Below are 26,307 nucleotides of genomic sequence, written 5' to 3'. Positions count from 1 at the left end.
TATATCTAGAAAACCCCATCATCTCAGCCCAAAATCTCCTTAAGCTGATAAGCAACTTCAGCAAAGTCTCAGGATACAAAATCAATGTACAAAAATCACAAGCATTCTTGTACACCAATCACAGACAAACAGAGAGCCAAATCATGAGTGAACTCCCATTCACAACTGCTTCAAAGAGAATAAAATACCTAGGAATCCAACTTACAAGGGATGTGAAGGACCTCTTCAAGGAGAACTACAAACCACTGCTCAACGAAATAAAAGAGGATACAAACAAATGGAAGAACATTCCATGCTCATGGATAGGAAGAATCAATATCGTGAAAATGGCCATACTGTCCAAGGTAATTTATAGATTCAGTGCCATCCCCATCAAGCTACCAATGACGTTCTTCACAGAATTGGAAAAAACTACTTTCAAGTTCATATGGAACCAAAAGAGAGCCCACATTGCCAAGTCAATCCTAAGCCAAAAGAACAAAGCTGGAGGCATCACGCTACCTGACTTCAAACTATACTACAAGTCTACAGTAACCAAAAGAGCATGGTACTGGTACCAAAACATAGAGATAGACCAATGGAACAGAACAGAGCTGTCAGAAATAATACGACTTATTTCTTATTTATTTTTTAATTGACAAGTAGAAATTGTATATATTTATGATGTACAACATAATGTTTTGATACATAAAACAGGAAACTTTACATTTTAATTAGTAACTATAACACTAAAATGTTATCTGTGTTGTAATTGGATTTTTTCCTTTATCTAACTATAACACTAACTTCAATGTTATAACCACAAAATAAGGAAGACATACATAGAGAACTGAAATCAAATAAAAATTGAGAAAGACATATATATATATATATAATGAGACACAGACAATGAAAGATAGTGAGGGAGGAAAGAATAAAGTCACATAAGTAGAGGGATACATCAAAATGGACATGGAAATAGAGAACACAAAACACATATACATCTACACAGGAAGAGAGAGAGGCAGACCAAAGACACACAGGAATATTCACTGATAAAGGCATAGACAGAGATCAAAATAAACAGAGACTCCCAAATAAAAATAGATTGAGCACAGATAAAAACGCACACATACAAGAACACAGGAAATGACATATAATCAGATGTGTATACACAGTTTTATAGAGTGAGAAAGTCGCATTTTTAAAACACAGCACAAACACACAAAGAAAAAAATACCAAAGACAGACATGCAAGAAAAGATGTTCAGAAAGACAGACTTAGCAACATGGGGATAAAAAACTCAGAGAGGAGACACCTTTCATAAATTAAAATTCTTAAAATATGGTTTTTAAAGATACATGTACTAAGGGTTTTTAAATTACTTAGCATTACCACCCCCAGAAGCAAAAGTTAAGGTAATATTTCTTGCTCTTCCTCTGCAGATCAGATAAGCCAAAATCAAGACCCAAATATAATCACACACCTAAATGTATCTCTTCATTCTGGAAAAAATACTAAAAAAATGAGCCCTATTAATAAATCGTTCACTGTTCCCCCAGCCCCTGCAAAAAAAAAAAGCACAAAGTTTGATTTGGCTAGTCAACATACATGCACCAACAATTTATCTATTGTCTTTCTTATTTAGACATAGTCATGGAATATGAAAAATAACTTTAAATAATGTGTAAGCCCTATATAGAGAACCACAGGTATCACTAAAGCTACATCTGTCACCAAATACTAATGCCAAAGTGATACTAACAACTATTAATTTCTGAATTACCATTGGGAAGGAGAGAAAGGAAAAAGTGAGACAACAGCTAAATTAACTTACATTCCCACCAACAGTGTATAAGTGTTTCCTTCTCTCTTCTGTTTCATCAGCATGTGTTGTTTTTTGACTTTTTAACAATAGCCATTCCAACTGGTATGAGATGGTTGGAAAGCAGTCTGGAGATTTTTCAAAGAATTTAAAACAGAGCTATCTTAGACCCAACAATCCTATTACTGGGTATATACACAAAAGAAAGTAAATCATTCTACCAAAAAGACACATGCACTCATCTGTTCATTGCTGTGCTATTGCCAACAGCAGAGACACAGAATCAACCCAGGTGCCTGTCAGTGGTAGATTGGATAAAGAAAATATGGTGCATATACATCATAAAATACCATACAGCCATAAAAAAGAATGAAATCATGTCTTCTGTAACAACATGGATAGAGCTGGAGGCCATCATCCTAAGCAAATAAATGCAGGAATAGAAAACTAAATACCACATGTTCTCACTTATAAGTCAGACATAATATGGGAACAATAGATGCTGTGTGCTACTAGAGGGTGTGCAGGGAGGTTAAAAAACTACCTATCAGGTACTATGCTCACTACCAGGGTGACAGGATATGTACTCCAAACCTCAGCATCACACAACATTACCATATAAGAAATCTACACATGTATCCCCTGTATCTGAGATAAAGGTTGAAAATTTCTTGAAAAAGTGAATACTAAAAAAAGAAGCAAAATAGCAACTGATAATCAAGCATCTGACAAGATTACAGTAAAGTTAATCTAATTAATTTCAGTTCAAGTCTCTGAGAATAAAGAAAGTTCAAAAACCTCTGGTTGTTATAACCACCTTATTATAGAGTTTATCAACAGTGTGGAAATTCTATCAAACACTTATCAATCAACTATTATGAATGGCCAAAAACAAACAAAAAGAGGTAACTAGAAAATCATCAATTCAGCCTTACCATACAAGATGCCGCCAAAGTATTGCAAGGATGCATAAATATTTTGAAATAATACGTTTAAATAATGTGTCCTGACTGCCAGTAAAATTTTTTTCCAAGCAAATGTTATTAAAAAATGTTTGGGCTATCCATGAATGTTTTTACAAGCATTCCTACCAGGCAACTACTGAAACCTCAGAAAAAACTCTGGCCAACAGAAGAACTCTTAAGAAAGAAGCACTGAATAGAAGGTGATCTAAGGAAATGTAGACAGGATATTTGAGCTATTAAGATGGTCCAGAAGCAAATGCATGTTTCGTGAAAGCATTTGAAACAAATAGTTCTGGCCGAAAAAAAATTAAACACATTTAGACAGTGAAGACACACCCAACAAAAATGTTTGTTTGTTGATCGTAACATTTTATTTTGCATGTACTTGCCAGAGCAGGAATTGACCAAAATAAGATAAATGCAAACATCTCACAGAAGGAAAAATTATAGTAAATTTGTAAGTGTAAAAAAGATGAGAAAATTTGCTTCCTGAACATAGAGCAAAAATCAGATATTTATTACTTATTTAAAGTAATAATTTTTCCAGCATAAGACCAGAAGCACAAAAAGTACTTAAATATCTATTATATTATACATTACTATAAATTTTACATTCACAAAATGCTGTATCATTCCTTCAGTTAACTCACATAACACTTCTCTGAGAAAAGCTGATAAGAAAGATTATTATCCCCATTTTACAGATGAAATCATATTTGCTGGATAAGCCTGTTCTTAGTCTCTTATATCACATTTGCCTCTTGGCATTATAAAATATACTTTTAAAACACTGTTTTTGTTATTTTAGAAAAAGCTTTATGGCATACAATATTGACAAGTATTAAGAAAATAACTTAAATGATAAAGGAAAAAATTAGGAATTTGTAGGAAAATATAAAAGCTTATTTATTAACACATATCTTTAATTACAATTGTTAGAATACTTACTGTCCACACTTTCTTTTCTTCTTTTTTTTTTTTTTTTTTTGAGATGGAATCTCGCTCTGTCACCAGGCTGGAGTGCAGTGGCACGATCTTGGCTCACTGCAAGCTCTGCCTCCCGGGTTCAAGTGATTCTTCTGCCTCAGCCTCCCGAGGAGCTGGGACTACAGGCCTGTGCCACCACACCCAGCTAATTTTTGTATTTTTAGTAGAGATGGGTTTCACCATGTTGGCCAGGATGATTTAGATCTCTTGACCTGTGATCCACCACCTCAGCCTGCCAAAGTGCTGGGATTACAGGGCGTGAGCCACTGCTCCTGGCCCACACTTTATTTTCATCCTATATCATAATCATCATCATAAGTCCTAAAATACATAAAGCCCTATTTATTTTTCCAATTTTCTTTCTTAAGTTCTTGATATAAACTGGACCTAAATCATAAATGTCATATACAGAAGTTCACACTTGAAAGAATTTTCTCTTATTTGACTTGCCTAAGTTTCCTGATCTCCTTTCACATCTGCTTTTGCCTTTTTCCCTCCCACCCCTTAAATGCCATCAGTTCATAGGTTCTGGCATCAGTTTGTTCTTCCATGCTATTTTGCTAACTCCAGACACTTACTTGCAGGGCTTCTACTGATCCCACTTAGGCCATGGCGGGTTGAGAGCAGAAGGAGCATACCTTTATTTCTGGCCTCACTTGTCTCCCAGCTCCAGTCCTAAATTTCCAAGTGCATGATGGAGATCTCCACTTGTTCCTCATTAGTACATCAAACTCAAAATATCTAGAAGACTATTCACCAACTTTTCACCAATAAACCTAACTTTCTAATTTCCATGATGACAATATTATTCTTCTAATCACCTCTTTAAAAAAGTCTCCCCAGCTCCTGTGTCTCTAAGTCCAACTGCTAAATCGTATTGATTTTTACCTACTCAATATAACACTTGTATTAGTCCATTCTTGCACTGCTATAAAGCAATACCTGAGGCTGGGTAATTTATAAATAAAAGAAGTTTAATTGGCTCACAGTTCCACAGGCTGTGCAGGAAGCATGACTCTGGCATCTGCTTGGCTTCTGGAGAGGCCTCAGGAAACTTACAATCATGGTGGAAGGCCAAGGAGAAGCAGGCATGTCTTATATGGCCAGATCAAGAAGAAGAGAGAGAAGTAGGAGGTGCCATACACTTTTAAACAACCAGATCTTCTGAGAACTCATTGACTACACAGTACCAAGGGGGTATGAACCCCAAATATCTAAGACAGGTCTCAGTCAATTCAGAAAGTTTATTTTGCCAAAGTCAGGGACACATGCCCCTAATACAGCCTCACAAGGTCCTGGTCCTGACAACATGTGCCCAAGGGGGTCGGGGCACAGCTTAGTTTTATACATTTTATGGAGACATGAGACATCAATCAGTGTATGTAAGATGTACATTGGTTTAGTCCAGAAAGGCAGGACAACTTGAAGTGGGAAGGGTGCTTCCCGGTCATAGGTAGATAAGAGAAAAACCAAATGGTTGCATTCTTCTGAGTTTCTGATTAGCATTTCCAAAGGAAGCAGTAAGATATGCATTTATCTTAGTGAGCAGAAGGATGACTTTGAAAAGAATGGGGGGCAGGTTTGCCCTAAGCAGTTCCCATCTTGACTTTTCCCTTTAGCTTAGAGATTTGGGGGTCCCAAGATTTATTTTCCTTTCACATTTTAACCCTTTTCTTTTTAAAATCCTCTGGAGAAATCATTTTAGAAGAAAGTGAGTCTCTGCTCTCAGACTTTATCTGATCTCTCATGGCTAGGATGGTTTATTTGTAGAAGAGTAAGTCCCACATTATTAGAAAAGCTCATTTTTAGCAGGTTGTGAAGTCTCATGTCCTATGAAGAGAAAATAGGGGGAGGAAGGGAGAAAAACAACAACAAACAAAAAAGAAAAATCCTAGAAAATCAATACAGGCCATATTACTGTGAAGTCCATATTATCAGTAGGCAGTTATGAAAGTGGCTTATGTATGTAAATAGGTTGCTGTTATTTTCTTCTGAAGCTTAAGTTGTCTACCTTTAGTTCATAGGGCTTTAAGAAAGCACAGCTTAGTTTTCAGTTATTTCAAATTAGGAAAAATAGGAGAAAAAAGAAAAATAAAGATGAAAAAAATTGAAAACATTATTTTGGAGACATCACCAGGAAAAATTTTAGAATTCATTCCAACTGTAGAAAATAATAAAAATTGAAAAACATTAAGCAAGTCTAAAATCTAATGACAGGTGTACTATACTTTTTGAAACATAATTTTTCTCTCTTCAGGTTCCTATTTTTACTAAAGACAAATCATGGTAAGACTGATTTACTTTATTATACTTGGCCTATTTGTATAAAGTACAGCAAGAATAATTATTTTCACATAGGCTTTTTTATGGAACTTTGTTTCATAGAAGAAATCTCAGATAAGACTTTTTTAAAGTCAAGCTCAGTCATGGCTTTGTACCATCAAATGCCTTTGAGCTGGGTAAATTCCTCTCCTCTTGAGATCCCAAGATAACTTGGATCTCCTGGACCTATCAGAAAGTGAAATTCTTTACTTACCACAGGTCAGGAACCCTATACAGGGACTGTGTAGACAAGATATGAGGCCATTGTTCCCAAGGGGTTTTTATTGGCTCTATTTAACTCAAGTTTGATTCCTTAAAGGAAATCACACCATTCCAGTAAAATAACCAGTTTCTCCAATAGTGTCCTGTTGCAAAATAAAACATTCTTATTGCACTTATGCAAATAACTATGTTGCCATAAATTAAGAATACTCACAAATAGTTTCCACATTCTGGAGAAATCAGATTGAGAGGGAGAAATCAGATTGAGAGAGAGAAATCCAAATTTGTTTACAGGAGTATACTCAATTGCGACAAGCTGTAAATAAGTAAAAAGCAAAGTTTTCTTGACTCTGGAAAAGAAAACAAAGAATCATCAATGTTTTAAGCTTTTTTAAAATGATTACTTCACTCTTCTGAAGTATTTGGTCTTTACATCTCTCTTTACATTGGTCTGTGATTATATTTGGGTCTTGATTTTGGTTTATCTTGAATTGGAAAATAAATAGGGCGTCAGTCTTCTATTAGTTCAGTCCATGCAGTTAACTCCTGTTCTGCTTGACATTCATGAATATTCCATCTCTCCATGAGAGTCCTGAAAGTTTTCCTCCATTCTAATGTCACAGTCTCCAAAGTTATCAGAACTCTGCATTCAAGAACACCTTTTAGAGCTATAAAAGCTGATTATAAAACCACCTTCTAAAGAGGACCAAAACAAGAAAATAATTGTCCATGGATGACAAAAAGTTTTAGTGCACCCACAGTCAAAGACACAACTGGCAAGGAAATTTGTTACTGCTGTGGCACATAATAATTTAACATAACAGTTATAATTATTACTAATAACATACACTAAGTCATATCAGAAATATAGGAGTTTCCCACAATTTTAAAACACATACCAATAACATATTTATACGAATACAGTCTAAAGAAAGCCAAATGCCATCATTTCATATTTGACAATACTTCCTGTAGGATTTTTACATCAAATAAGTCATATATGTCATTTTTGGACTTTAGGGAACCTAATATCTTAAAGGAATAATTAGGTCAGAAAAAAGACATAATTTATAATTTGATTTTAGAAAGTTTGTCAAATATCAAGGTTTAAAATGCTTGATATCACAAAATAGGGTCACAGGTCATTGTAAAATAAGTCATTAATTTAACCAAAGTGATAATTCAAAGCTTTCAAAAACAAGGTGAAAACTGTTATTCTTAGAGAGAGGAGGCTTAATTTTCCAAACAATAATCCCTAATAAAAACAGCATGAGGCCAATTAAATTTGTTTTTCAAACTTTTATAAACAATCTATAAAATTTTAATCATCTTGACCATACAATATAATTTCCATAAGCCTTTTACAACCTTTATAACCTTTATTAAGGAGTGGGTTAATGCTTCAAGAAAACCTTGTTAATATGACATAGGGGCCCATATACTGATCTTGCATCAGTGTGCCTTTGACATTAATGGTTAATTTATAGGGAAATCAAACTTATTTTATGTGTCAAAATCAGCCCTTACAATATCACCCACCTCTTTCATGATAGTCCCTGATCCTTAGGAGCTGAATATCTTTAATTTCTGGCCTTGTGTCTCACGAACCCAATTTATTTTGATTGGCATCTTCCACTGGGTCTGAAGATGAGGCTTTAACTACTGTCAGTGTTAAGATTTAGAAGGACTTGATGTCCTTTTTAGACCCAGGAGTCAAAGCCCTGTAACTTACTTAATGGCACAAGGACTTTAAAATCACATACAGAAAGTTACACAGATGTAATAATCTTAATTTTAAGAAAAATTTTTAATCTCAGTTTTTTCTAAGCAAACCAAACTTAGTAATAATGACATGGGAATTATTTTGATAAAGCGTAAGATCTAATTATCAGGCCAGTTTCCCAAAGGCAAAATAAAAGACCTTCTGCAGTGCAACTGCTGTCCCCTATGGGGAATATTATGTTGGTAGAAAACATTTCCTTTAGATCTCTAAGATAAAACTTTTTCTTTTCTTTTCTTTTTTTTTTTTTTTTTTTTGCATGAGGCCACAACAGTTAGAAACTGAAGGAAAAAAAAACTTACAGGAATTGAAAATGAGTTAAAGGATAGAGTTTGAGTTCAGGTCTTTTAAAAGAGGAGAGAAAGCTGAAAACAGCAAGATGCAATAAAAGTTAAACTTTTCATTAAAAAAATTATAATGTCTTGTAATTTATTAAGAGTAAAGCAATGCCTTAAGAAAATGTCAGAATTTGAACCAATTCTTTCATCTATAAGTGTGTTTTTTAATCAAAACTCAATCTCTAGAAAGACCATTATAATTTCTCTCTAATTATAGACAGCTTGGTCACATAAAAGTTTTTCTTCCTTTTTTTTTTTAATAGATCCTCTTACTAAGACTTACACTGACCATTCATGACTGCTTGGAAGTTCTGGTTTGTCCTGAACATCCCCCATTTTTAAAACAACCAGTTATTTTATTCTAGGACAAAATTTACCATATAAGCTTTTTTCTCATATAAAGTTATTTTTCTTTAAGCTTTCTCACCAAAAATACCTCTTTAATTATATTAATATAACTTTCTTTACATCTCTCTTATTTCCTGGTTTCTTTTTCCTTGTTGTATACATAACCTTTAAAGAAGCTTTGAATTAGACAACAATTATTCACCTTTTAAAAAGGGCACACTTTTTTAGAAAGAATGTTTTCCTACAATTTTTTTGAAAATACCCAATTGATGAAATATCTATTATTTAATTTAACTTTAGTTTCTAAATTATGACAATTTTGTCTACAAATATTTATCCCATTACATTTACCTAATTATTTTAATAGTTTACCCAGATTATTTATGAAACCTGAAATAGTCATCATTTAAAGTTATGAAACTATCACTGCAAAATTATAACTGGGACAATGAAAAAGATCTGACCCAACCTACTCCATCTTGCTTTTAACCTCCAAGCTGTCCTTGTTCATTTCCGGGCATTGGATGAACTAACTTTGGGAGTAATGTAGTTTATAGTTTAGTTTTGAAACAGATGATAACAGTCCTTCACAAAACAAACCCCTTTCCTGCCTGGGGACTTGACTGCCTAAAGCTATAGATTAGAAGTTATGGCTATTTCACTAAATAATTCAATATTTAGCTATTTTCATTAAATCAATATCAACCTCTTATTTATCAAAAATTATACAAGCAAAGATAATTCTATTTTGGGCTGGGTTTATAGTTTTGTATCCCTTATGCCAAATTTTGACACCTTAGAGTATTTGGCAGGGGTAAGTATGAAATTGCTTGATCAATGAATGAAAACAAACATGTATGCTGAAAATTCTTAAGACATCTCTACTGTTCTTTACCAATAATTTTAAAGCTAGCTTATTAAAGATTTTACTTAAGTCATATGAACTTGAAAAGCATTGGTGTTCATTATTTAATTTATGAGTACTCATTAAGCCAATTTGGTACCTTGTGGCCAAAACACAACAAAATACATGTACATACACATAAACACACACATACATTTTCATACACTAAAGATCCTATAGCTTTTACTTCAGAACTCTAGCCATGAGATATTAATACAAACTTATTGGTCTGCAAAAACAGTAACGAAAACGAATGGTTGGAGTCTAACAGTGGATTTTATCTTCATCAAAAAATAACAGCAGCTTTAAAGCAGGGAGAAAAGAAAACAGAGAAAAAGAGAACTTAAGAACTCTGTAGCTTGAAGGTTGATCTTAGCGCCCCTTTTCTTTCATGTAAATGTGCACAAAGACCATAATATTTCCGTTTTACACAGACTCTAACAAGTAAAGGTGCCATAAAACCAATGGAGTGCCCAAAAGGGGGTCATTCTCCTTGTTTTATTCTCATTTTTAGATTATTAATTTCCCACTTTTTCTTTTTTTTTTTCTTAAAAGGAGGAACTGAGCTATGGCCTAGGGTTTTTGTGGTGTGTGCTGATTGTGGGTGGGACTCCATAGTGTGTTACCACTGAGTTGTTGCCACCCTCTTTCATGTCTCAGTTTCATCCTCTGGAGGTCTAGCACCTCCAGGAGGGCTTAAAGCTCAGTGACCAGCTCCCATATGTGCTTCCCGGATGAGCCCTTTTTTAAACAAGTTTGATGGGGATTCTCCATAGGGCTGCTGCAAATCACAGGTGGTCAACCCTCTCTACACTCCCATGAGGCCCCTGGTCACCCACGGGTGCCTTTCAGCAGGGTGGAGCAAAATGTTCATTCTCTTCGAAGCTGAGGAAACTAAATCTCTCATTTACCTATGAAAACAACAGTTCAGTTTCTCACACAAATGCGCACATACAAGCCAAACTGATGTTAATTCTGGGAGAAAAAGCAATGGAGAAGACCCTTTAGAATGCATCTCTGAATTAGAAGTAGAATCCTTAAACAATAACTTCCTAGGAGAGAAAGAAAGAAAAAAAAAAAGCCAAAACCACTTCCTGTAAACCACCTTCAGCCATCCCTAACTTTGGAGTTCTTGCCTACCATTATACACACCAAGGTCAAATCTTCTCACAGTACAAGGTAATCTCTGGTAGCCCCAAAGCCAAAGAGGTCAAGTCATGCAATACAGGAGAGCAGAGCTTTTAGACCCAAGAAGAATGTGCCCATGACTCTTGAAACTCCACAAAGAAAACAGTACACCCCAAAAGGGGTGAGTGGTGCCTTTGTTCTGAGTTCTCTAAGGAGTTTGAGTCATTAGAAGCCTTCTCTCTAGATTTTTCTTGGTACTGAAGTTGACAAAGGGGGAAGGCAGTATGGGGTGGAAGAAAAGTAAACAAAAGAACAATTGTTGTTTTCTTTTTTTTTTTTTCAGACAGGAAGCAAACACAGAAACCAAATGCATGGTTTTGGGGTTTTGTTTTTTGTTTTTTCCTCTTTTACAGCTGTGAGGAATTTTAGCCAATTCAGAGAGACCTTGTTACCCATACTTTGAAATTCTCATTCAGATTTGACCAAGTCAGGTAGGGTTGGTCAAAGCTGAAAGGAGAAGGACCAGAACAAACAACAACAACAACAAAACCAACAATATGATTACTGAGCACTCTAATGGTAAGGAGAAATTAAGATCAGCTGGTTGTTAATTTTAACTTTAGCCAAGACAAAACACCAATTCAGCTACTTATGTAGGAATGGGTCTCAGACTGATGACTGCTCTCTTCCACCCTGGAAGCAAGAAAAAACTCAAACTCACCTTCCCTGTTGGAAGGAAGCTCAAACTCTAGAAAGGAGTTACCTCCCTTGCATCATCATGGAAGCAGGAAAACTTGCGTCCTTTGTTGGAAGCAAGCAAAACTCCCCCTTCCCCGAACCAAGAAAAAGGAGTTCTATGGCAGAATAAACTTTAGATCTTGATCAAATTTGGGGGGATCGGGGATTCTCTGAAGGTGATGCTTCCAGGCCTCAGCAAATTATTCTATTGGTTTGAGCCATAAAGACAGCTCAAACTCGTACTAAGCACCAACAGGAGATATGTCAAAGGTCAGGAGAACCTCCACTCAGAATCCCTTTGTGATTACCAAATGTGAACTCCAAATATCTGAGACAGGTCTCAGTCAATTCAGGAAGTTTATTTTGCCAAAGTTAAGGACACGTGCCCATGATACAGCCTCATAAAGTCCTGACTACACGTTTCCAATGTGGTCAGGACACAGCTTGGTTTTATACATTTTAGGGAGATATGAGACATCAATCAATGTATGTAAGATGTACATTGGTTTGGTCCGAAAAGGCAGGACAACTCCAAGAGGGAGCAGGGAGTGGGGTGCGGGGCGCTTCCAGGTTGTAGGTAGATAAGAGACAAACCAAACGGTTGCATTTGTTTGAGTTTCTGATTAGCCTTTCCAAAGGAGGCAATCAGATATGCATTTATCTCAGTGAGCCGAGGGATGACTTTAAATAGAATGGGAGGCAGGTTTGCCCTAGCAGTTCCCATCTTTACTTTTCCCTTTAGCTTAGTGATTTTGAGGTCCCAAGATTTATTTTCCTTTCACAAGGAGATGGTGCTAAACCATTAGAAACTGCCCCCATTATCTAATCACCCTCTATCAGGCGCCACCTCCAACACTGGGGATTATAATTCAACATGAGATTTGGGTGGGGACACAACCAAACCATATCATTCCGCCCCCTGGCCCCTCCAAATTTCCTGTCCTTCTCACATTGCAAAATACAATCATGCCTTCCCAATAGTCCCCCAAAGTTTTAACTCATTCCAGCATTAACTCAAGAGTCCAAAGTCCAAAATCCCATCTGAGACAAGGCTAGTCCTTTCTTTCTTTTTTTTTTTGAGACGCAGTCTCGCTCTGTTGCCCAGGCTGGAGTGCAGTGGCACAATCTCGGCTCGCTGCAAGCTCTGCATGGGTTCACGCCATTCTCCTGCCTCAGCCTCTCGGCTAGTCCCTTCTTTCTATGAGCCTGTAAACTCACAAACAAGTTAGTTACTTACAAGACACAATGGGGGTATCTGACTATTACAAATTAATTTTGCTGCCCTGAAAATCCTCAGTGCTCTTCTTGTTCATTTCTGTCTCCCCCCAACTTTTGGCCTATACTGATCTTTTTACTATCTCCACAGTTTTGCCTTTTCCAAAATGTCACATAGTTGGAATCATGCAGTATGTAGTCTTTTTTGATTGGCTTATTTCACTTGGTAAATGTATTTAAGTTTCCTCTGTGTTTTTTCATGGCTCGATAGCTCATTTCTTTTTAGCACTGAATTATATTCCATTATCTGTTCCACAGACAATCAACAAACTGTTCCACAGTTTATCCATTCACCTACTGAGGGACATTTTGGTTGCTTCTAAGTTTTGGCGATTATGAATAAAGCTGCTATAAACGTCGGTATGCAGGTTTTTGTGTGGACATTTTTCAACTCCATTGTGTAAACACCAAGGAGCGCAATTGCTGAATTGCATAAAAGTCTATTTAGTTTTGTAAGAAACTGCCAAACTATCTTTCAAAGTGGCTGTACCCTTTTGCATTCCCACCAGCAATGAATGAGAGTTCTTTGTTCCTCCATATCCTCACCAGCATTTGGTGTTGTAAGTGTTTTATGTTTTGGCTATTCTAATTGGTATGTTGTGGTATCTCATTGTTTTATTTTGTATTTCCCTAATGACATATGATGTGGAGCATCTTTCATGTTTGTCATCTGTATTTCCCTGATGACATATGATATGGAGCATCTTTTCATATGTTTATTTGCCATCTGTATATCCGTAAGTGAGAACACACAGTATTAGGTTTTCCGTTTTTGCATTATTTTGCTTAGGATAATAACCTCCAGCTCCATCCATGTTGCTGAAAGGACATAATTTCATTCTTTTTTATGGCTATGTAGTATTCCATGGTGTATATGTATCACATTTTCAAGTCTACAGTTGATGGGCATCTTCATTGATTATGTTGTTTGTTTTCTTATTGTTGGTTTTAAGTGTTCTTTGTACATCTTGGATAATACTCATTTATCAGATATATCTTTCACAATATTTTTCCCAGTCTTTTTATTCTCTTGACAGTGTCTTTCACAGAGCAGAGATTTTTACTTTTAATGAAGTTCAACTTACTAATTCTTTATTTTATGAGCCTTTGGTGTTTATCCAAAAAGTTATTGCAAAGCCCAAGGTCATCTAAATATTCATCTATGTTAACTTTTAGGAGTCTAAGAGTTTTGCATTTTAGTTAGTTCTTTGAGCCGTTTTGAGTTAACTTTTGTAAAGGATGTAAAGTTTGCATCTAGATTCTTTTTTTTTTTTTTTGTATGTAGATGTCCAGTTGCTCCAGCACCATTTGTTGAAAAGACTGTCCTTACTCCATTGTATTGCTTTTCCTTTTTAATCACAGATCAGCAGTCTATATTTATGTGGGTCTATCCCTGAGCTCCCTATTCTATTCCATTGATTTATTTGTCTATTGTTTTGCCAGTACCACACTGTCTTAATTACTATAGCTTTATAGTAAGGCTTGAAGTTTGGTAGTGTCAGTCCTCAAACTGTGTTCTTCTTCAATATTGCATTGGCAATTCTGGGCCTTTTGCCTTTCCTTATAAACACTGTAATCAGTTTGTCCTTATCCACAAAATTACTTGATGGGATTTTGATTGGGTATATTAGTCAAGGTTCTCTAGAGGGACAGAACTAATAGGAGAGGTGTATTTATAAAGGGGAGTTTATTAAGGAGTATTGACTCACATGATCACAAGGTGAGGTCCTACAATAGGCCATCTTCAAACTGAGGAGCAAGGGAACCAGTCTGAGTCCCAAAGCTGAAGAACTTGGAGTCTCATGTTCGAGGGCAGGATGCATCCAGCACAGGAGAAAGATGTAGGCTGGCAGACTAAGCCAGTCTAGTCTTTTCATGTTCTTCTGCCTGCTTTTATTCTGGCCATGCTGGCAGCTGATTAAATTGTGCTCACTCGGATTGAGGGTGGGTCAGCCTTTCCCAGTCCACGGACCAAATGTTAACCTCCTGTAGCAACACCCTCACAGACACACCCAGGAACAATACTTTGTATCCTTCAGTCCAATCAAGTTGACACTTAATATTAACCATCACATTGGGGTTGCCTTGAATCTATAGATCAAGTCAGGAAGAATTAATATTGGGACAAAATTGTGGCCTCCTAGCCACGAAATGAAATCTCTCTCCACTTATTTAGTTCCTTAATTTCTTTCATCAGAGTTATATAGTTTTCCTCATTTACATCTTGTACATTTTTTATATTTATGCCTAAGTATTTCATTTTTCAGGGTGCAAATATAAATGGCACTGTGTTTTAAATTTCAAATTCCACTTGTTCATTGCTGGCATATAGGAAAATGACTGACTTTTTAATATTAAGTTTGTATCCTGCAACTTTGCTTTAATTGCTGTTAGTTCCAGGTGTTTTACCAATACTTTCAAATTTTCTACATAGATATCATATCATCAGTGAACAAAAACAGTTGTTTATTCTTTCCCAACCTATATAACTTCTTTTTCTTTTTAAACTTTTTTAGTTAGGACTTCCAGTATGGTGTTGAAAAGCAATTGTTAGAAGGAAGATTCTTGCTTTATTTATAATCTTAATGGGAAATCTGAGTTTCTCACCATTGAGTACAATGTTAACTGTAGAGTTTTTTGTAGACATTCTTTCTCAAGTTGAAGAAGTTTCCCTCTACACCTAGTTTGCTGAGTTTTTATCATAAATGGGTGTTGGAATTTGTCAAATGCTTTTCTACATCTATTGATATGATCATGCTATTTTTCTTCTTTAGCCTGTTAGTGTGATGTATTACATTGATTTTCAAATGGTGAATTAGCCTCATATATCTAGGATAAATCCCACTTGGATGTGGTGTATAATTATTTTTATACATTGTTGGGTTTAATTGGCTGGCTATTTTGTTGAAGATTTTGGCATCTATGTTCATGAGAGAAATTGGTTATTGTTGTTTTTTTTTTTTCCTTACAGTGTCTTTGCCTGGTTTTGGTAGTGTGTAAAGCTGGCCTTATGCAATGAGTTACCAAGTATTCCTTCTCTTTCTGTCTTCTGAAAGAGATTGTAAAGAACTGGTATCAGTGGCTGGCAAGATGGTCAAATAGGAACAGCTCCAGTCTGCAGCTCCCAGCAAGATCAACGCAGAGGTGGGTGATTTCTGCATTTCCAGCTGAGGCACCAAGCTCATCTCATTGGGACTGGTTAGACAGTGGGTGCAGCCCATGGAGGGTGAGCCAAAACAAGGTGGTGTGTTGCATTACCTGGGAAACTCAAGGGATCAGGGAACTCCCTCCCCTAGCCAAGGGAAGCTGTGAGGGACTATGTCGTGATGAATGGTGCATTCTGGCCCAGAAACTATGCTATTCCCATGTTAGTCACAACCCATAGATCAGGAGATTCCCTCAGATGCCTACACCACCAGGGCCCTGGGTTTCAAGCACAAAACTGGGCACCCATTTGGGCAGACACTGAGCTAGCTGCAGGAGTTTTTTTCATACCCCAGTGGCAGCTGGAATGCCAGCAAGACCCTGTATCAAAAACAAAAAACAAACAACAACAACAACAATAAAACATTATGGTGCATTTGTCACAATTAATGAACCAATACTAATATATTATAATTGATTGAAGTCAATACTTTATTCAGATTTCCTTAGTTTTACCTAATGTCTTTCTTTTGTTCCAAGATCACATCCAGGATACCACATTATATTCAGTAGCCATGTCTCCTTAGGCTCCTCTTGGCTGTGGTAGTTTTTCAAACTGTCCTTGGTTTTTATGACCTTGGCAGTTTTAAAGATTACTATTCAGGTATTTTGCACAATTTTTCTTAATTGAGATTTGCCTATTTTTTTTTTTAACAATTAGACTGGGCTAATATTTTTTGGAGGAAGACCACAGAAGAAATGTGGTATTATCATCACATCAGATCAAGGCTACATACTATCAAATATGGTTTATCGCTATTGATGTTAACCTCAATCACCTGGCTTAAGGTGGTATTTGTCAGGTTTCTCCACTGTCAAGTTACATTTTGGGTCTCTTTTTCCAACACTCTAGTTTTTGGAAGAGTTTTCCCTTACATTTTTAACTGAATATTTTCTATATAAGTGAAGCTTACTGATTTTAGTATTCACATATTATTTAAAGTAACACTAAATTATAAAGAGTAGACAGTCATCAAAATGTTTGCCAATTACAAAATATCAATGAGAAATTAGAGTACTACCATTAATAATGCACAAGAAAATATCTTTTTCCAATCTCGTTTAAAAAAAATACTTACTTTGCTATTCAGAGCAAATGCCAGATTATGAGACCCACAGAAAGCCACCCTGATTAAAATGTGATTCATTTACAAGTGTTGATATATGGTAAGAAATATCCTATCCAGCTCCATACCTATTATCGTGGATTATTTTTCACTGTTCACTAAATATTTTAGTTACTCTCTGTATTCGTTATATATTGCTGCACAAAAAAATTACCCCTACAATTTAGTGGTTAACACATCAAGCAGTTTCTGTAGATCAGGAATGTGGACATGGCTTAACTGGGTCCTCAGCTTCAGGATCTCTCGCAAGGCCACAATCATGGTGTCAGCCAGGGCTATCGTCATTTCATGCTTCAACTGAGGAAAAATCTGCTTCCAACTTCACTCTGTTTGCAGGCTTCAGTTCCTTGTGGGCTATTGAACTCAATAGGAGAGCCTCAGTCCCTCGCTGGGAATTGGCTGGGGTTCACCTTCAGTTCCTAGCCATATGAGTTTCTCCAAAATTGTAGCTTGCTTCATCAATGTGAGCAACCCAAAAAGGCAAGATGGAATGAGACAGTGCCCACTAGAAAGAGAAAGCTAGCAAGACTGAAGTAGTAGTCTTTCCTAAGTTAATTACAGGAATGACAGCCCATCACTTTTACTGAATTCTATCTATTCTAGAAGAGGGTAATTAAGTCCACACCATACTCAAGGGAAAGAGACGACACCGAGGTGTGACATTGGAAACTATGTCATGAGCTGCCTACCACATTATCCCTGTGATGTTCCTTCCTATGGGAGGATTCTATATCTCTCTCTATTGAACAAAGGAATGACTATGTGACTTGCTTTAAGCTCATGAACTCTGACAAAAATAACACATTTTATAATGTTTTAAGGTATTCAAATGCCCATATTATAAAAATTACCTCAGAGAGGCTGAGACTTCTGGAATGGTGGAGTGAAGACATTGGCAAATCTTCTCCCCAAAAAGCAAAAATAAAATTGGACACTTGAAAAAAAACTCCCAACTATCAAAATCAACCAAAGGCATACAAATAACTCAAAAACTTATATTTAAGAAAACTACTGAACCTTGGGTAAGAATGGTGTTATTTAATGGCATTTTAGCCCACACCACCTTAGGACAGGATGGACCAGGAAAACCATCATCTTTACTGCCAAAGTGGACTGGCTTCATTTGGAGTAGAGTCGGAAGTCCCCATGTCCAGGACATTGTCAAAAACAACAGTGATCTTGGTGACAAATAATTGGAGAGGGATGACATCATAGCTAGCCTTAGGGTGCGATTAAGCTTAAAGCAAGCAACAGATTAGCAGACTAGCCAGAAATTTAATGAGAAAAAATGAAGAATGAGACAGCTTTCCTTACACTAAACACAAAAATTAACTCAAAATGGATCATAAACCCAAATGTAAGAATGAAAACTATAAAACTTCTAGAGAAACACATAATAGAAAATCTTCATGGTCCTGGAATTTATTGGGTTAGGCAAAGAGTTCTTAGATATAACATCAAAGCCACAATGCATAAAAGAAAAAAATTATACATTGGATTTCATAAAAATTTAAAAAATTCTTGTCCCTCAAAAGACACTTCAGAAAAATGAAAAGACAAGCCACAGACTGGGAGAAGATGTCTGCCAATCATAGACTTAATAAAAATGTTATCCAGAATATATAAAGAACTATTATAATTAAATAAGAAGATAACACACAAAAGAGGCAAAGAATTTGAATAGACGTTTCACCAAAGACATGGCTAATAAGTACATGAAAAGAGGCTCAATCACATTAAGTCATTTGAATTAGAAAATGCAAATTAAAACTGTAATGAGAAACCACTTCCTACCTATTAAAATGGCTATAATAAAAAAAGACAAACAAAAATAAGTGTTGGTGAAGATATGGAGAAACTGTAACCCACATATGTTGCTGGTAGGAATATAAAATGATTTGTCACTTTGTAAACGTTTAACAGTTTCTTAAAAAGTCATAAAAACTTCTGACATGCTAGAGCACAGATGAACTTCAAAAACATGCTGAGTGAAAGATGTCAGACATAAAAGATTACCTATATGTTTTCATTCATATGGAATATCTATAAAAGGCAAATTTTTAGACAGAAAGCAGATTAACTATTTTCTAGGGCTGGGTGTAGCAATGAAGATTCACTGCAAATGGACTCAGGAGATGTTTTGGGGGCAATGGACATGTTCTAAAAGTGGCCTGTGGTGGTCAGTTGCACAATTCTGTAAATTTACTAACAAACATTGAATTGTACACTAAGAATGGCTAAATGTATGAAAATTATACTTCAATAAAACTGTTATTAAAAAGGAAAACACCTATGTTTAGTTTGCCACATCTCTCTCTCTGTGTCAGGACGATCAGTTATGTTCCAGATAGGTGTTTCAACAGCCTGGGTGCCAGAATGAACACACATAAGGTGCAGAGTGCAGGAAACTCATGATGGATGTGAACAAGAAAATAACCTTTGTTGTTGTAAGTCACTGCAATTGAGATTTGGGAATCATTTTTTACCACAGCATAACATAGTTTATCCTGACTGCTAGACTTATCTTTCTGAGAAATAAAATATATCATTACATACTGATGTTAAATTCTTCAATGGAGAACTTCTATTTAAGAAGTAAATTTATTATAAGTGTATTTTCTATAATTTCATAACATAACTTTATGGTTCCTTGAGTTAAAAATACAAACTTTCTGTTACATCCTTTTAGGTTTCATGCAACTCTGAATCATACGACAAAATTATTTACATATATTTGCATAGCACTTTATCAAGAGTTGGGAATATAGTAAGGAACAATATAGACATGGCCCCTACCTTCACAAAGCTTATAGTTAAAAAAAAAACAATGTTTATTATCTGTTTGCTTTCTATAATATATTTTAAAACAACTATATATTTATTTTCATGTTCCATGATAGTTTTTAAAATAAAGGAAGTGGATGATTGTTCTTTCAATTTAAACTTCTGTGACTATCACTTCTAATTTGCCAGATAATTTTTACAATGCATATTTTAATTTGTATTCATTTTTTATTTCTACCAGCAGATGGAACCCTTTAGATTTATTTTGTCTCAAACAGCACTATATAAACTTTTGTGATTTCTTCTAATTTTTAAGAATTCTTTTTTCTTTGATTTAATATTTATTTCTAGAACACAAGTTAATGATAATAGGCAAAGATAGTCATTCTACATTCCAAAAAACACCTCCACATTAATAAAATTCATATCAGCATATTCAATTAAAGAATATTCAATTAAATATTCACATATTCACCCTATCTCACTCCCCTAAGTCGCCACATTCATAAATACACACAAAAAATTGCAAGACACATGGCCTCAGGGCCAAACACTGCATTCTTTAAGGTGTTATGGTACTTTGCAGAAACATTTGTATGCATCTCTGCAAAGGTATAGAGCAAAAGACCTGTTCTAGGAGCAAAACCACACCAGAATGTGGCACTCCAAAGAATGGTCAAAAAGCAGCTCTCCAGCTTTGTGGTAGCTTCTCCCTCTGCACACAGCACCGCTTGAGTTAAACCATGGTTGCTGGTTTGAGGCAAAACAGCACAGCAAAAAGGATGACTTAACTTCTATAAGAAGCCACAGGCCAGACACAGTGGCTCATGCCTGTAATCCCAGCACTTTGGGAAGCCGAGGTGGGCAGATCACTTGAGATCAGGAATTCGAGACCAGCCTGGTTAACATGAAGAAACCCCATCTCTACTCAAAATACAAAAAAATCACTTGAGATCAGGAGTTCGAGACCAGCCTGGTTAACATGAAGAAACCCCATCTCTACTCAAAATACAAAAAAAAAAATTAGGCGGGCACGGTGGTGCATGCCTATAGTCCCAGCTACTAGGGAGGCTGAGGCAGAAGAATAGCTTGAACCTGGGAGGTGGAGGTTGCAGTGAGCCGAGATCGTGCCACTGCACTCCAGTGTGGGTGACAGAGTGAGACTCTGTCTCGAAAAAAAAAAAGGAAGCCGCAGATCTGCTTTTGTGGCTATAGCAGGCTTTGCCCCAGGAAATTTCTTCCTGAAGACTAAGGAGAGAAGAAAGAAGCTTTATAAGTGTCTACTCTGCTTTGCTTTGAAAACAGTTTGCAACAACTGGTTCTTCCACACCTGGACTGGATGATTCAGGCTAGAGTTTATTAATGAGCTAGGTTGTGGCCTTCTCCTTACAGACTTTTATTCCAGAGACCCATGCAAGTTTATCTCACAAGAATCACAAGTTCACCAGAGAGCTGGAAACCCATCCATCTTCATTAAAATTTATTATGAAGGAAAGGTGGAAAAGAAGCAATATTGACTATACTAAAATCAAAATTTCTGTCCATAATCGTATATTTTAGAACTGGCCTTCTCTATTCTCCACTTTCCTGAAATTGTTCTCAGTCAAAAGTAGGAGAAAAAACTCATTATTATAAAAGAAACACAGCTCTGGCCCTAGCAAATTTACTGTAAAGTGGCTCACACTACGTGGTCAACCTTACTTTCCATGATTCCCCATCATGAACCCAACTTTATAATCAAATCGGTGTTCTCATTGCTTTAAAGTAACTGCCACATCCATGTCTCATTGTTTCCACCTCCATTTCTTTGCTCCTGTTATCCCACCCTTAAGTTGCTTTCACTTAATTACTTCCTTAGGGAATCCTCTCCCTTAAGACCTAGTCCAAGCTCTAAATGCTAAAAGATACTATCTGTTTCTCAGGGTTCTTAGGGCTCATATCAGACACTGAAGTGTAATTCCATACTATCAGGTATTAGCTAATGTTTGTTGAAGAGACCTGCTTAGCCTGGATGAGGATGGGCATGCAAATGAAACCTGGAGTTGGAATGGTCACATGGTATGTCTAAAGAGATTGGCCTGAGGCTTTTTCAGAATTCTCCCTTAGGTCAGTTCCAGTATTATACAGGAGCAGTAGGTTAATTCTAACACACCTGATGTGGTTAGTCTTTGTGTCCCCACACAAATCTCGTCTTGAATTGTAATCCTCATAATCTCCATGTGTCGAGAGAGGAATCAGGTGGGAGGTGATTGGATCATGGGACGGTTTCCCCCATGCTGTTCTTGTGATAGTGAGTGAGTTCCTATGAGATCTTACGGTTTTATAAAGCAGTTTTCCCTGCTGTTGCTGGCTCTCTCTTTCTTGCCACCACAGGAAGAAAGTCTTTGCTTCTCCTTCATCTTCTACCATGATTGTAAGTTTCCTGAGGCCTCACCTGCTATGCAGAACTGTGAGTCAATTAAACTTCTTTTCTTTCTTTTTTTTTTTTTTTTGAGATGGAGTCTCAGTCTGTCACCCAGGCTGGAGTGCAGTGGCACGGTCTCGGCTCACTGCAAGCTCTGCCTCCCAGGTTCACGCCATTCTCCCGCCTCAGCCTCCTGAGTAGCTGGGACTACAGGCGCCCACCACCACGCCCGGCTAATTTTGTTTTTCTATTTTTAGCAGAGATGGGGTTTCACTGTGTTAGCCAGGATGGTCTCGATCTCCTGACTTCGTGATCTGCCCACCTCGGCCTTCCAAAGTGCTGGGATTATAGGTGTGAGCCACTGCGCCCGGCCTACCTCTTTTCTTTATAAATTACCCAGTCTTGGGTAGTATTTTTATAGCAGTGTGAAAATGAACTAATACAATGCCTAAGCAAAACACGAAAATGAAGAGTTCAACTAAACTTGTCAAGTTTCCTGAGAGTGCATGATGCAAGAATAACACAAATACACACAATATCTGAGATGGGCACTGGAATAAGTTTATGGAGAAAACTTGAAAGAATCTAATTGTCAGGAAAAATAGAGACTCAGAAGTGTTTTGTGCTGATAGACTACTAAAGATCAGATGAGACAAAAGCTGTCTCTGAAGATGCCAGGGCTGACACATGACAACCTATGCCAAATTCTTCCTCCATCCCCATTCCCCATATCTTGGCATTTTACAAGTCTCATGGTCACTGGACCTGTACTTGGAGAACACAGCTGTAACTCCAAAATGATTGAGTTTCCAACACTCAGCAGAGTGGTGTCTCATAATCAAAATTAAGTTCAGTTGAGAAATGTGATTAATAGTTATATTTCTTGCAAGCTGACTGTGTTGACTGAGACTCAAGCCCAAATTTCCATCACTCTGATATCCTGCTATTAGGTATGGCACCAATCACTACAACCTCCAGCCCCCAAGAAAAATATATTCAGAATTGATGGGAAAAATTGAGGTTAAAAACATGTCTACACAGTATGAATGTTTTCAAATAGTTGTCCTATTGATGGAAATAATTTTGCATCATGTGTTTTAGTTAGTAGTAAAAGGAAGCCCAAATAGCTGATCCATAAGCTCTCTATGGTCACGTCCTCACCAGATTGACCAAATTTATAGGCAGAATAGCAGCAGACCCAAGTTTCTGTATTTATATTTCTTACTTGAACTTCATGATGAAAAACATAAAACTGTTCTGAGTTATTTTAACATTAAACATATTCATCCTTGGAATTGGAAAATGCTAATGCTTTCCTACACCCATATGCTGAATAAAATTGAAAGTAAACAGAGCTAGCATATTTTGGGAATTGCTACTATAGTCATCAAAGCAATTAAAAACTCATTTCAAGGTGGTTATTATAGTAGTATTTGTTGTTATTTATGTGTCTCAAGTAGGGGCACTTCTGTAGTTGTATATTATACCACATATATTATCAGTATAAAAACCAAGAAAACTTATCCACTTCATAAATATCAGGATTAGTCCTTAAGGCCTAAAATTTTCACCTCCAACATCTTAAGGATGAAGTCCTTCCTATACTATCACAAGTTTAATATTTTGAAATAAAATTGCATTTATGGTCATAAAAGTATAATAGATTAAGAATAATAATGTTTGATTATTTGACTCATACCTACATGAATTTCCATTTATTTGATTAGATTGCCATAACCTTCTCATAAATTAAAAATCTTTTAAAGAATTAATAGTATAATTTGTCCCCGACTATAACATTGCTTACTCTGTCTGATATATTTGTTTACCAATGCACAAAGAGGAACAAAATAAACTCTGTTGTAAGAACCTTATTTCCAGTATGCTAAATATTATCTTAAAATTCTTAATAGAATAAGACTTTGCTATAAAGTTCCTCAGTAGGTCAATATTTTTCCCATACTTATATAATTGTTTTTATATGAGAATTTATCTCTTCTACCACAGGGTAAACACATGAAGGACAGAGAAAAAACGTTGTACAGTGTTCTTTATACCTCTAGGTATCATACACTTTTGTAGGTCTGAGCTATACTTTATGCCTGGGAAAATCTCATTCTATATCTCAAGGAGCTTTCTGTGTACTCCTCTCTTTTCCTTGCAAACATGTGATCCATAGAGTGCCAAAGAAAGTGCTATTTACATAAAATTAAGCCAAAATTGAACAGCTTGTGACAGGCAAATCACAAAAGTGGCTGTCGTCCTTACAAATGCCCTAAGCCTCTTCGTGGTGACCATTCATTTCCTGTGAAAGAATGAAAGTCTCTGTGTAGTCTAAACCTACTCCAGGAAACTATAACAGCTACATTGACATTTCCAGCCAACCTCAAAAGACCAAGATTCTTCCCCAGAACGAGTCCTGATCTTGGATTCTGGGTTTTGACCTAGGTCATACCTTATACTCTGTGTGTATTTCCTGATTCTGTCAAATAGATATGTTGTCCTACATTTTCCACAGCTTTCCATGAGTGCTGCCTGATATTATGGAAACACATTAGAAGGTCTTGGCTACCAGTAAATAGACTTGCCCTTCTAATAGATGCTTGGGCTCCTTTCCTTGTGGTTTTAACCCCTGGTTTTCTATTTCATTGGATTTATCAGCTAAACTCAGAGTCTAGAGCAACCACAGAATGAAATACAGGACTTCTGTCAACAACTGAGGGGAAAGATTTGTTTCTTGGTCTGATTGGTGTAGTGTGCATCTGTGAGGACTAGAACCATTACAGATACAGCTGACACATAAGGAAGGGCTAAGAGAATCCCAGAGAGTTTGATCAAACCACATCCAAAGCTCCACTACATCTGGACTTTTAGCTGTTATGTGAACCAATACATTTATTATTTAAAGCAGTTTGTGATGAAGATCATGTAATATATGCCTAAAGTTTTCATTAACATCTTTGCCATTACATGGCAAGCGCTCACCTGAGAATAAAGTCAAAGTGAAGCAAAGCAGCACTGGGAAAGAAAGCAGGATAGATTGATTGCTGGTGACATCACTGGAGGTCCCTTCTTCATTGTAAATTAATGCAGTATCCTTTCTTATTTAAATTAATCTGAGTTGGGTTTCTTCTACTTGCAAATATGGAGTCCTGACTAAGTCAGTAGTGTTTCTGGTTTGTACAATTTAGTGGTTCTGAAATGATTATCTGATTATCTTCTCAGTAAAAGGGGACCACCATGGGAACTAGATTTGAAAATGAAACAAATAAATAAATATAATGGTCTTTCAGGACTAAATTGAGTATAATACAGCCACTGGTCAGAAAAACTAAATTTAAGTTATTATTCAGCCCAAATCACCAATTCACTACTTTAAATGATAGTATTGACTAAAAAAATACAGAGAAAGTTTGAAAATGGCTTAAATAAATTAATTCTGTCACCCTTAATACCTGGTTAATGCCTATTCCATATGTTCCCATAGGATGATTATTATTTGTACTACATTGCAGGCTTCAAAGGAGGCTTGAGGCTTCCTCTTTCACCAAAACCATGAAATGAAGAAAGATTATGTAGATCAAGGTTAAAAGCATTGCTGGGTTCCAGTGTTAAGGGCTAAAACTTCCAATATGGCAAAGGGGTTTGGCATCCCTGTGGCTTCATTTTTTACCTTGTAGTTATTGTTTTAAGAAATCTCCTCTCTTTGCTTTCTTCATGGGAGGATCCTACTTTAGGCTTTTCTTTTCTTCCATGCATCTATTATTGTTACAGGAACTTTAGCTCCTTTTTTCTTAGAGTTTTCTTACCCTCTCCATACCTCCCTTGGCCTCTGCTGCTGCCACTCTCAGGCCCTGACGAATGGGCAGCACGTTGTATCAAGGGAGTCAGACAAGCAGACCACAGTGTAATGATTAAAACTGAAATTGAAACAGAGATTAGCTATATTAGATGATATTTCAACCAGCCTGTGAAA

At 36.4% G+C, this 26,307-nt stretch overlaps 1 long non-coding RNA gene across 4 annotated transcripts in view; it reads right to left on the bottom strand.

Annotated features, from left to right (window-relative positions):
* The window catches only part of LOC129471205 (uncharacterized), an 84,816-nt gene that overhangs the window by 38,313 nt on the left and 20,196 nt on the right, over positions 1-26,307 (bottom strand). The window contains exons 4-5 of one of the 4 annotated variants that reach the window (XR_010118460.1): positions 25,317-26,251; positions 3,719-6,651 (exon numbers count right to left, since the gene is read on the bottom strand). This is a non-coding gene — a long non-coding RNA (uncharacterized lncRNA). Of the gene's footprint in view, positions 1-3,127; positions 6,652-25,316; positions 26,252-26,307 lie in introns of those variants that run through there. The other 3 variants (XR_010118457.1, XR_010118458.1, XR_010118459.1) reach the window with 3 other exon arrangements.

This window comes from Symphalangus syndactylus, chromosome 21 (genome assembly GCF_028878055.3).
Source record: "Symphalangus syndactylus isolate Jambi chromosome 21, NHGRI_mSymSyn1-v2.1_pri, whole genome shotgun sequence".
Classification (NCBI taxonomy): domain Eukaryota; kingdom Metazoa; phylum Chordata; class Mammalia; order Primates; family Hylobatidae; genus Symphalangus; species Symphalangus syndactylus.
This window is presented reverse-complemented; position numbering and strand designations above follow the sequence as displayed.